The 12,613-nt window shown below is 42.0% G+C and overlaps 1 long non-coding RNA gene across 1 annotated transcript; it reads right to left on the reverse strand.

Moving 5' to 3' along the window:
- Window positions 1–1,407: 1,407 nt before the first annotated feature.
- Window positions 1,408–3,401, reverse strand: LOC307044192. The gene is made up of 2 exons (XR_013809562.1): window positions 2,988–3,401; window positions 1,408–2,118 (listed from the first exon to the last, which is right to left on the reverse strand). It is a non-coding gene; the product is annotated as an uncharacterized lncRNA (long non-coding RNA).
- Window positions 3,402–12,613: the final 9,212 nt, after the last annotated feature.

The raw sequence follows: 12,613 nt of genomic DNA on the forward strand, positions 1-12,613 counted from the left end.
TAAACAATCATTTCCATGTCAAAAAAGTCACATTTTGTCGTAAAACTGTTGAAATATAAGACTATGAAAAATATGCGACTACAAAGACTACAAATCCCAAATCCCATTCTGGGTCGCGCATGTGATGTCACAGGCGATAATGCTCCAAGTGGTTGCGACTCGTAATTAAAGCGAAAAAGAAGATTTCATAACTGATTTATTCCCTCCAATAAATATAAGAGATTGTTCCAATAAATTCACTTTTACAAGATGCCTGTGTGCTTTTGTACCATGTTGTAATCACAAAAGTGATCATACCACTTGCTCGTTCTATCGCTTCCCGTCTTATGAAAGGACCAGGAGTCGCTGGATCAGACATATCAGGTAATATCATAGGTAATATACATGTTGTGCATGGAACATAGTCAAGTTAGCTACCTAGCTAGTAGCGACGAGTAGCGAGCACGTTAGTTAGCATTACATTACTTAGCCTTGTCATTTTTAGTAGCCTTACCATGAAGTTATTATTTTATTACATGAAGTACACCAAAATGTTAAACAGTAAGAGTAGTCATCATGGTAAGTATTTCGTGAAACATTTGAAGAGTAGCCTACTGCGCCCTCCACCGGGTGCTAAGGAAGCAGTTCAGGGAGAGTCGAAGGAAGGCAGGCAGGCAGGGAGCTTTGCATGACATTCTTCTGGACATGTGTCATTGTGATGACAGTGAGGGTGAGTCAAGCTGTTTGTTGGAAAGACAGTAGTTGAGTGATTACTGAAAAAATAGATAATTATTCAGTGTTGTTACTTTAAAGTGTTGTTACTGACCTTTTTCTCTTATTGTCTTTACCTCACCTGTAACTGCTGAGACCCTGAGGAACATGCACACTGACCTGCTCTGGCAACCTGATTTCCACTGTACGTAATAGTATTTGGTTATGGTATATTATTTATATACATCAAAGGCACAATGCACCCCCCAGAGAGACACATGTATTGAGTGTGATATTTTGCATAGGTCATGTGAAATCATCTTTACATACTAGAAAACTGTAGGAGCGGCAACTTGTTTTGAAATTGAATTAATATCCGATAATAAAGTTGATCTGTTTTCTTTATTCTTCTCTCTTCCCAGCTCCATCCATCACCGTTCTCTGTTCCTGCAGGTCCTGCTTGCTAATAAATGCTTAATTTTTTTACACAATTACAAATAAAGTCAATGTATTGTATGACATGAAGTTGTGCTTCATTCTGAGTCAATAATAAATTCATTCTGCCTTCAACTGCAAAATGATTGTGGACTGCACCGACATCCATGTAGCTGCCCCCCAGTAAGATGAACCAAGCAAAGCTGACACAAAGCTGTGCTCTTAAGTTGACATGAAGAATTTGTGAAATATTGGTAATTATTTGGAAAAAATGACTGACGATGCAGAAAACTTTTTTTATTTAGGAACAGTGGTCAGGTGAAGCATTTATCACTACATATGTGTCACACTTAAAAGGCCAAACACACCTCGTTTACAACTCCCCAGTTGACAGCCATGACTCCGTCTAAATTGTACCCCCCAAGCACCCTCTTCATGAGGGACGCGCATGGAGTGGATGAAAGTCCCGACCTCAGCACAGCACCAAAATTGCTGGCTGTCAACCTGCCCTGCCTGTGTAACTGCCACTGAGGATTTGTCTGCTGTCCTACGGTGGCTGTCTGGATGGCAGCTTAATGGTCTCTGCTCAGTCGCATTGAGGCAAGAATTGCCTCAAGCCCCCGACCCCCATGCTCCTTCACCAGCTCCGGCACGTTGAAAATGGCCTGATGTTGAGGCTGCAGCTCTGGCTCAGGTGACAAAAGCCATGCCATGCCACGCTGCGCCCCTCAGTGCAGACCTAAACCAGTCTACTTCCTCAGTGGCGATGTCTCTGGCCAGTGGGTTGTATGTCTCCTCTTGCTGTTGGTAGAGTTGAGACACCGGCTGGACTACTTTTGAAGTGCCAGGCTTCCTCCACTGGCACTCAACTTCTGTGGAGCTGATCTGCCACATGGCAAATATTGCCAATGCTGCAGCGTGGCTGCATTTGTACATCCCCCGTGCACAACCACAGACAGCGCTCTGCATCGCGCCATCCTCTCCCATGTAGATCTGTACAAATAAAGTAAGTACCATGTTTGTTAACATGCTATAATAGATTGAATGAGCAATACAAGGATGGTCCAGATCTGGGGGTGGGAGGGTTTATTTTTCCATTGTTTTGTCCTCTTGTCTGATTGTTGTTATTGTTTGTTTTTTCTGAAGTTTTTGTAATTTGTGTTGTATTGGTTGTGATTGTACATTGTATTTTTTTTTAAATGTGTATTACATTTTTGAAAAACATTTGATCAACAAAAAAGGATTTGGTCAGGATCTAGACTCAGTGTGTAGTTTATGAATTAATCAATGCTCTCTACATTAGGAAAACACATACCAGTGTACCAGAGGGAGTCACACACAGCTGTGCCTAGATAACCAAACAAATTGACAAGATAACCAAAATCCTTGAATCTACACACAGCAAATAAACTCAAATGACACAACGAGATGTAAAAAGGAGATCACACATATAGTCGATATAAAACTGGCCGCTTCAATCTGAAGAGCAACTAAAACAAAACACGGGAGTATACCTTGTTCTTGTGAACACTAATGTTATCCACAGCATACACACCCGTATACAGTACACCCGTTCTAGGTTCTGATTGGCTCTCTAGGTTGGCATTCTAGCTTCTGACTGGCTGTCCAGGTTGTCAATCACAGCCGTGGTTCATATTATGCTAGTCGACTCGTAACATCGCTAAACTTTTTTTCTTGACGGTTTTCTCAGTCAACTAATGCTATTGATAACAGTAACATAAATTAACACAGCCCTGCACACTGCAGTCATTATATGCCGGGTCTGTGGTTCATCATCTTCTTTTTCATTCTCCTCCTTATTGACTGACATTAACGTTAAACATTGCACTCATGTTACTCACCGAAACCTTGTAAAGCCGGTCCCGCATGCTGGCTCTTACAGAACCGACTAACTCCCCTTTCGTGTATGTACAGCTCTCAACGGGCCCAGACTTGTAGTGATTTGCACCTCGTTTTATACTTGTATTCTCATTCTGAAAGAATGAGGTGAAATGTTCCAACGTGACGGTCATCTTTGTGTTGGTGACGCGTATTGTGCGGGACCAGAGACATGTAGTTCACTGAGCGGCTTAACATAAAAAAATGTGTTACTTCACAGTTTTACGACACATTTTAATTTTTTTGACTTGCAAAATGTTCTTTTAAATTGACAAACATCATATGTGTCATTCGTGGCACAATTCAAACGGGATCAAAAGATACGTTTTCTCTCTCCATTGAATTCAATGTATAATTTTCCGCTTCCGGGGTCCCATGGAGGCTCCCGGAAGGGGAGGGACTTCGCCTCTCTATGGCCGGCCGTGGCCCAACCCCACATTTCCCTGATAGGTGGAGAGTTGGCCCAATAGCCGTAGCGCCACCGTCCTGACGTCAGGACAGTGTTCAAATCTGGATACGTTTTTTTCAGATCCGTTGCAGCCCCTTTTTTAGAGATTTGGGTATGGAGGGAAATAGAGAGGGTTGTGTTTTCTGACACATTGGTGAGTTCCCTGGAACACCAGGGACACATATTCATGTAGAAATGAAGTACAAAAGTGCATTTTGCATGATAGGTCCCCTTTAAACTGATTTCATCTATAATAATGCTTGTGAATGCATGGATATCTATATGTCCGTCCATAAAGTTCAGTGTAGTCTCCCTTCATAGCCATTTCCTAGCGTAGCCTACATATCCAGATGCTGCCATGATTTCATCTCAGTCACTCTTTGCGGTGTCACAAGAGCTCTTTTCAAGCTCCCAGGCACCATCAGACATGCAGGATTTTATTGAGGGCTCAACTAAAAACCCTTTCATGAGTTAAAAAGCCTTGCAGACTCCTTTCATGTGACAAGGGTAGAGAATGAGAAGGGAGAGAAGGACCTTAAGCAGGGCTGCCAACACTCACGCATTGAGCGTGAGAGTCACGCAATTAACCCATATCTCACGCATTCACGCCACACTTGCCTTTCCTCACGCTAAGTTTTCGTCAAAAATCAATGTATATAAATATAAAAAATAAAGTGAAGGAACAGCAAAACGAGCGGTCTACGAAATGAGAGTCTTCTGGCTTAGTTCAGTAAAGTCGAACGATATTGGGAGATTCTGATTTCACGGATCAATAACTCATGAACAAAACGTTATTCAGACACAAATGACGTCTCCTAAGTACCGTGGTAAGGTTGACAATGAACTACAATCACATTTTGATCAAAAAAAGCCAATATGCGCCCTCCTCCGAGCTGGACACATGACGGGTCTCTATCCGCAGCCGGAGAAGAAACGAGTGCTCAGGGACCGTCTGCAAAGTGCAACTCCGAAAAAAGAGAATACAGTAATATTCAATCACTATTAGACAGTATATTACTATCAAACTCACAACACACATCAATAGTCTCCTGTGCGTCATACTACAGCAAGGAGTTTGGAAGAATATGCTTTTGAATAATTTTGGGGAATATTTATAATGTAAAATCTTCAATAAATATGGCATCATCTTAAATAACTTTACTATTATACAGTATATTTCTACCAAACTCACTATTTGCATTGTTGTTGTTAGCATCTGGTTAGCTTAACGGATATTAAAAGCTGTTTCTAAAACAAGGAGAGGGAGAGCTCTCTCCTGTCAGACTGAGAGAGATAACTACAGCTCAGTGAGGTAAGGGACTCTCTGTTTAGATAGTTAACTTTAGTCTAGTTATCTCAGTGGGTCTCAAACGTTTTGGTAAACATTTATGAGAATAAATGAAAAACAGTTATTAAATACTATATGACAGTAAAACAAGAATACAGTTTAAAAGGTGAGTGATTTGTAAAATATCCATAAAGAAAAAGAAAATCTGTTTACAGTTCAGCTTCATATGGGTGTTGAGAGATGTATCCATAAATTCCTTTCGCTCTCAAAATGCACCAGGTTGATGCATTTAACTTCAATATTTAAAAAAAAAATCTTCCCGGGGGAGAATGCCCACGGACCCCCCTAGAGGAGGTGAGGACCCCCGCCCCCACACCCCCCCCACTTGTAAAATAGCACTTTACCCCTGCTTACACCTATATGCCATTTTATATGCTGTGAGCTGATTATCGAGCCTTCATTGTAAGAGTTGCGGGTACAGTGTGTATGTAGCGCCCGGTACATTAATTGGAAACCCTAGTTTGTAAAAAAAAAAATCTCACTCCAAGCTGAACTCAAATGTTGGCAGCCCTGCCTTAAGGTAGATGAGGAGATGTTAAGTCATAGCCTGTGGAGGTAGAACAAAAAGACGTTATCATACTGCATGGTCTTTGCGTGAAGTCTCCTCTCTATAGTCTGACTGCCTGACTTGTGTAACACTCTGTCTGTGAGTCTGCTTATCACACTACATCCTAGAAAAGCTTAATGAGAAGTTGTGTTTGCTTGTCAAGGTCAGTTGTAGCCAGATGTTCAGAAATTCTCATGTGTAGTGTAATCTGATTTTCAGGGTCTAGGGTTGAGAAAAACATACTACTCAAACACATGTATCTTTTATCCCATACTTTCTTTTAGTTTGTCTTAATATTTCCTGCTTTTCTTCCTTTCAACTGCTTATCCCTCTCCTCAGGTTAAAATCCTGTCCTACTTTGATGGCCTATCGATCATCAAAATCCCATCTCTCATTCCCTCTTCATTCCTCGCTCCCCCCCTCTCCCCCTGCTATCTGATACTGGTGTCAGGTCATCGACGGTTGTGTCAGACAGAGTCATGAGTCACGCTTCTATTCTGAAGGCTTGCCCTATAAACCAACCGCCATATAGGGTTACTGAACGAACAAACTTTTGGCCAGCAGAAAATCCATTAGCTATATCGATAAACACAGACACATGCATGAATGCACAGTTGCACACACAATGAAATGCAGACACGTTCTTACACACATAAATACAAACGTGTACAGAGCGAGAAGCGGACACTTAACAGACATGTTTAAAAGTAAAACAAGCAAACACGTTTCCATTAGCTCTGTCAGTAATTGTCAAAATGCAAAAAAATTAATATTGTGTGAGTGCAACCATTTAACCTAACTAAGTTAAGAATGCTAACAGAGAAAGGACATGCTTACCTAAGCAAACAAACCTAATCCTAACAATGAATGAAGGAATCGTGGTGTTGGAGAGAAAGAGAAAAATAATATTAAAACATGGTTATGAGAGAGGGAACAGGACAACGGGTGTGGTTATGATGTGGCTTTGCCTTAGCAGCAGCATAAGGAAATGACCAATTTCAGTTTTTATTTTCCCCCGCCACTCCATTTCACCTTCAGTTTCTCTCTCCAGACTTCAAAAATTCCTACCTGGAAATAGTGAGCTTGAACATCAAAAGAAGATTACTGTTTAATATAAGAGTTTTGACATATTCCACACCGTACACACAGCTTTTTCCTTCGATGACCTGCACTGTAAGGAGTGTTTCAAAGTGTTTTAACCCATCAGTCTCTACTTGGTGTTGCATATGCAACAAAAAGTAGTTGAAGGCCTTTTCTGACTTTGTTGAAGCCTATTCTAGAAAAAAGTAATTTGCCTGAGATAATGTCATTGTTAGTTTGTGCTAATGCTATCGTTTTGAAGTGAAATAGAAATCTGGGGTTGGTGGAGTTAAAGAAAAATGATTTTACCAGACCTTGGTAGCGTTCTCCCCATCTTTGCTTGAAGCTATAACATCTGAGTGAGTGCAAATGGTAGAGACCCCATAGGTTAAATAGATCAATATCTAAAGGGTCACATAAAGGTTAATTCTAGGATCATATGAATATCAGGCTGTCACAGCGATTTAACCGATTTTTCCAACGAGAAATATATCGGGGTAACTGGAGCCATTCAACATGGCAGAGGAGACTCAGGGCAGTTGCATCATTCCAATTTGACAAATGTCCTGTCAACATAAAGCATGATGGGATCTTTTGCACAGCTACCCAAATAAAAACTAGAGCATCTCTCACACACACACACACACACACACACACACACACACACACACACACACACACACGCACACGCACACGCACACGCACAAGCACACGCACACACACACAGCAGTTGCAATCACTGCGAGTTAGCACCTCGTCATAAGCATTCCTTTTGAACTATTAGCACAGGCTTCTCTGACCTATCCAGTTTCAAACCACACACACATTCATTTGCACACATGCATACCCTGCAACCCAATATGATCCCACTCCCACCTTAACACAATTTTTACTGAAGGCCTCTCAACAACAAGTGCTGGGTATACAAATATCCTTTGTATCATTAAGGAGGTGTGATCCGATTGGTTAAAAGCACGGGCATCTGATGGCTTCAGCCAATGGAAAGAATGGAGGGCAGTGTGGATTAAGTTACCTGCATCGTTGCTGCCTTGTGGTGTGTGTGTGTGTGTGTGTGTGTGTGTGTGTGTGTGTGTGTGTGTGTGTGTGTGTGTGTGTGTGTGTGTGTGTGTGTGTGTGTGTGTGTGTGTGTGTGTGTGTGTGTGTGTGTGTGTGTGTGTGTGTGTGTGTGTGTGTGTGTTGTGTGTGTGTGTGTGGTATTTATATCAGCAGTAAAAGTATCAGTGCAAGAGGGTCAGGGCCCTGGGTAAACACTTGTGCCTGCAGGGTCAGTGGAACGCCTTGTTAAACGTGTGGTCAGAAGCTCGTTGGTGTGAATTGACGCGCACCTACACACAAATACAGGCAGTCACGACTCAAATGCTTCAGTTAGGATGAACAGATTTACATTTCTGCAGTTAACTGACCCCACACTCCTCTCTCCATCTCTCATTCCCCTCCAGCCAGCTGCCTGTCCGCCTGGAACAGAAATCAAGACTACCATATTGTACAATTTATGTCAATCCAAATGGAGCAGAAAGGGAAATCAAAGACTTGAGTAGGCGATAAAGTGCATATTTGCCCGGTGCTGTAATACGGTCTGTTACACTGTGAAACGCTCGCTGAGTGATGTGAAGTCATGCCGAGTATCCAATGGGAGTCTGCTCTCTTCACTTCATTCGCTGGGCGGATTCCTGGTGGCACAAAAAGAGCAAAACCACATGTCATTTATTGGCGCAGTCATGTGTTTCATACCCTTATTGGTTGTCATCTTCTTTGTTTAAATCTTTCCTTAACTCGTCATTGCAGCAGACTAATGTGTACTCACATTTCCAGTTAGGCTGACTAGGGAAAACTTGTCATTGTTTTAGGCATCAGAATGCTAAGGGATCATCCTTACTTATCATTGAGCACTTTAGAAATGCCTTTTATACAGCAGGTGTACAATGTGTGTGACCTGTTTAATTATAACTGTGATATTAATAGAAAGCACAGGATTGACACATTGGGCGTGCAGTTAAACATCAGTTGTCACTATTTAGAGCCATTCATAGTGGCTCGCCGATACATCACCTCCTACGCCACTACAGAACCATTCAGACCTCAGACGATCGCACAGCCACATGTTGCTCTGGGATCGTGGTTCAGAAGGGAAATGAGAAACGGTCAAAAGTTAGCTGTGGTGTCAAAATCTGGAGTTTCATTCTTGAAAGTGATATCTGAAGCCGCTCACAGAATACGTGGATGCTGAACTATTTCACGTTATTTACAAGGTATAATGTATACATTGTGAATGTGTAGTTGTATGCAAATGAGGAGGTCGTTAAGTATTGTAGGAATAATCAAAATGTCTTCTTTTGTTAGTCCTTTTTTGTACATGCTAAAGAACAAAGTAGTTTTATGAAAAATAGATGAGTTGCATGTGCATAAAAAAACATGACCGCAACTGTTTTTGTCGACTTATTATATCACGTCATTTGGTGGTCTTCAAAATAGCTAAAACACAAGACAGTCTTATGACTGTTGTTGTAAAATGTACTTTTACGCCACAGTTGAAAATGAGGCCATGTGCAGTCAAAGGATGGGAGAGAAAAAGTAAAAACAGACGGAACGAGTGGGAGGATTTAACATGGGGGGACGTAGAAACACTCGACTAGACTGAGAGACAAAGAGTGGGTGGACGATAAGATCCCTTAGGAGTCTCTCCATCCAGAACTCAGACACGGCTCCTTAACTCAGCGTGACCAAATACAAACTCTCAGACGATCCCTGAAGACACCCACACACACAAACGCTGACCCCAGGGCTGCCGGTTCAGAGGTTCCTCCTTTGGTTTCCCCTCAGCGTCCTTTAAAATCTTCAGATGACAATTACGGCCAATTTGATTAACAGAGGGAGCAGCATGGCTATCATGGCTTTTTTTTTTTGTTTAATGGCGGGCCAGTATATCGTGTTTCACTAGCTGTCATTTATAGTGCCACGGGAAGGGCGGGGGGGTCCCTTTACTGGCCTAAAGCAGACTTCAAACAAAGCCCAATAGAGAGAGAGAGAGCCAAAAGAAAGAAGGCAGAAAAGAAGGACAGAAAGAGAATGAAAAAACAATTGCACAAAATGAATGAGCAGACAGAGACAATTTAACAAGAGATGTGGGAACATTCTCCCAGTCATCCAGAGTTGGGTTTCAATCTGGCAGCTCCATGTGAATAGCCATTACTTTTCCAAGGCCATCACATTGTACAATTGCTACTATGTCAGGAAGATAAAACCCCAATACGCCCGCGCCTGCGTATGGATACTGTCATGAAATCAGTGCGACCATGAAACAGCCAGACAAATAGTCTGGAAATTAGCCTCAAGTTTTTGAACAGGGGTTGGAAGAATGTGTAGCTCTGGGGTGAAACTAAATGAAGAAACTCATTGTATGGCTCATTTCAGGGCGACAGAAGGAAAGTGAACATAGATTTGAACACGACTAAAATTTACACATGTTAGCACACAATCACAAAGACTCAGTAGGGAATGTTTGGGACACGATATGCTCTGTTAGCCCTCTCTGTCCTGGTCATTTTGATTGGGCCCACTTGCTTTTACGAGAGCTCTGAGCAAATCCAACTGCTTTATTGAGACCAGTTCCCCTCCTCCCTTTCTTTCTTTCCCTCTATCTCGGACATATAGACCCGCAGCGGATAAACAGCCTGCTTCATTAGATGTCTTGTTCTCCTAGTAGAAGTCAAATAAAGTATGACTTTTATATTACAACCAGCTGGTTAACATTCATAAAAAGGCCCTTGAATGGCCTTTAAGAAAGAAAGAAAGCAAGCAAGGAAGACTGAAAGAAGGTCTAGTTATTTTCCAGTCACCACAGTGTTTGAGTGGCTGGTGGACCGTGAGTGTTATCAACCTAAACAAATCACCAAACCGCGGCCCTAATGCAGTCGGAGGGAACGTTGGATTTATTTTTCTTTCAGGAATACAAATGGTTTTGTAATAAAATGTCTATGCAGGCTTTTTGGGCTTAATGGCTACCTCTTGACAAGTGTAAATGAACGGCCAGTGAGGGAGTGTGAAGGAGGGAGAGACAAGGAAAAAGAGAGAGCGAGGTAGTAGTAACTGCAGTGAGAAACAAGGTTTGAGATGAAACATGCTGCTCTGACACACACACACACACACACACACACACACACACACACACACACACACACACACACACACACGTCTGCAAGCATTTAAGAGTGCAAGGTATTCTCTTCCTTGTTCAGTGAGATACTTTCATTAATCTACACAGCTAATGCACTCAGCTGTGTGTGTGTGTGTGTGTGTGTGTGTGTGTGTGTGTGTGTGTGTGTGTGTGTGTGTGTGTGTGTGTGTGTGTGTGTGTGTGTGTGTGTGTGTGTGTGTGTGTGTGTGTGTGTGTGTGTGTGTGTGTGTGTGTGTGTGTGTGTGTGTGTGTATGTGTGTGTGTGTGTGTGTGTGTGTGTTTGTGTGTGTTTGTGTTGAAATAGGCTGTTGTTGGAGTGTGTTGTGGTCTGGCAGAGGTGGTTGATGGAAATGTGCTGATTCGGAGTCGTGAGGAAGTGCAGCTGTTGAATAAAACAGGCCCAGCAACGTCTGCATGTGTGTGTCTGTGTGTCTACAGTACAGTACGTGTGTATTCAAGTTATTTTCTGTCTTACTATACCCTCTGTGGAAATAATCACAACACTTAAATACTCAGCTTTTACAGGTGCTCCTGTGTTTGTGTGTCTTTGTTAAAGTGAGTGCGTGTGCGTTTAGGTAGAGTTAAGTGTGTCTGTCCCCGGTGAGTTTGATAGAAATCAAATCCATTCTATCAGGCAGTGTTTTTGTGACCTTGGCTCAAATGAACTGCTTCTACTCCATCCAATTCATTCTCTGTGTCCGACTAATCCTGCTTGACCAAACTGTCTGTCCTGAAAACATATTAGTATACACCCACATCTCATTGTACAGGCAGATTATATCTAGCGCGTTATGAAATAAGAGGTTTTTAAGACATGTTGACAGTATCCAAGATAATGTGATAACAGATTATTTCAATGATCTGTCTCAGTGGATTATTTAAGTGTGATATGAATATATTTACTTTGAACAGTGGTGGAAAGTAACTAAGTGCATTTACTCAAGTATTACTCGAGTAATTTTGGAGAAACCACCTCGCGTAAATACACAGCCAACACACACAAACGCACAAAGGACCAATGAGGGCACGAGATAAGTTTGTGCACAGATGGAAGGCTGACAGGCAGGTAGGCCATCCAGTTATTTTAGCCGGGCTGGCTTTTTACAGTACTACAGTTTCCACAGATTATTTTGTGGACTTTTTGTCAAAGCACTTCAGATATTCATTGCTATCGGGATGTTAAGAGCATTCCATGGAATATAACAAAAAGGGAATCTCGAGCCGGTTTCTCAAACTTACCTACCCCACCTTTAAGTACCTCTTTTGACATAAGAGAAATATGTTCCCTCCAGCAACTAGCATGTTCCTCGCAGGGTTTTACGTGCACACACATATGAAACCTCAACTCCTTTAATGACAGGATGATTATCGACAAGTCAGTCATTTAGCACGTTCTACACATCTGCTCTCTGTCCACCCAGGAATCTACAAGTCTACACACACACACACACACACACACACACACACACACACACACACACACACACACACACACACACACACACACACACACACACACACACACACGCACACACGCACGCACGCACACACACACACAAATAATATATATAATACTCAGAGCTACATATCTGTATGTCTACACATTGTATTTTGATATACACATTTTGTAGAGGTGTGTGTATGCTTAATAACACCAACATTTAGTACCCTTATACAGCTTTACCACAAATCCATATTTGATTCAGATTACACAAATGCAGTTAGACATGATAAAGTCTTGTTCCTTCTTCCCCCTTCCTTCTCATCTTTCCATTGTCCTCCACTCTCCTTTGCCTTTTCCCTTTCTCCCTCTCCTCCCCCTTTCTCTCTGGAACTAATTTCTTCCTGTGTAACCGGTCTGTTTAAGTTACTTCTAGATGTTCACAAGCAAAACCTGCCTTATAAACACCCGCAGGTCACAACCGTTTTAAAATCAACCTTGTAAACACACATATCTAAGTTGTGGACGGA

The sequence above is a fragment of the Notothenia rossii genome (assembly GCF_949606895.1).
Source record: "Notothenia rossii genome assembly, chromosome: 6".
Taxonomy (NCBI): Eukaryota; Metazoa; Chordata; class Actinopteri; order Perciformes; family Nototheniidae; genus Notothenia; species Notothenia rossii.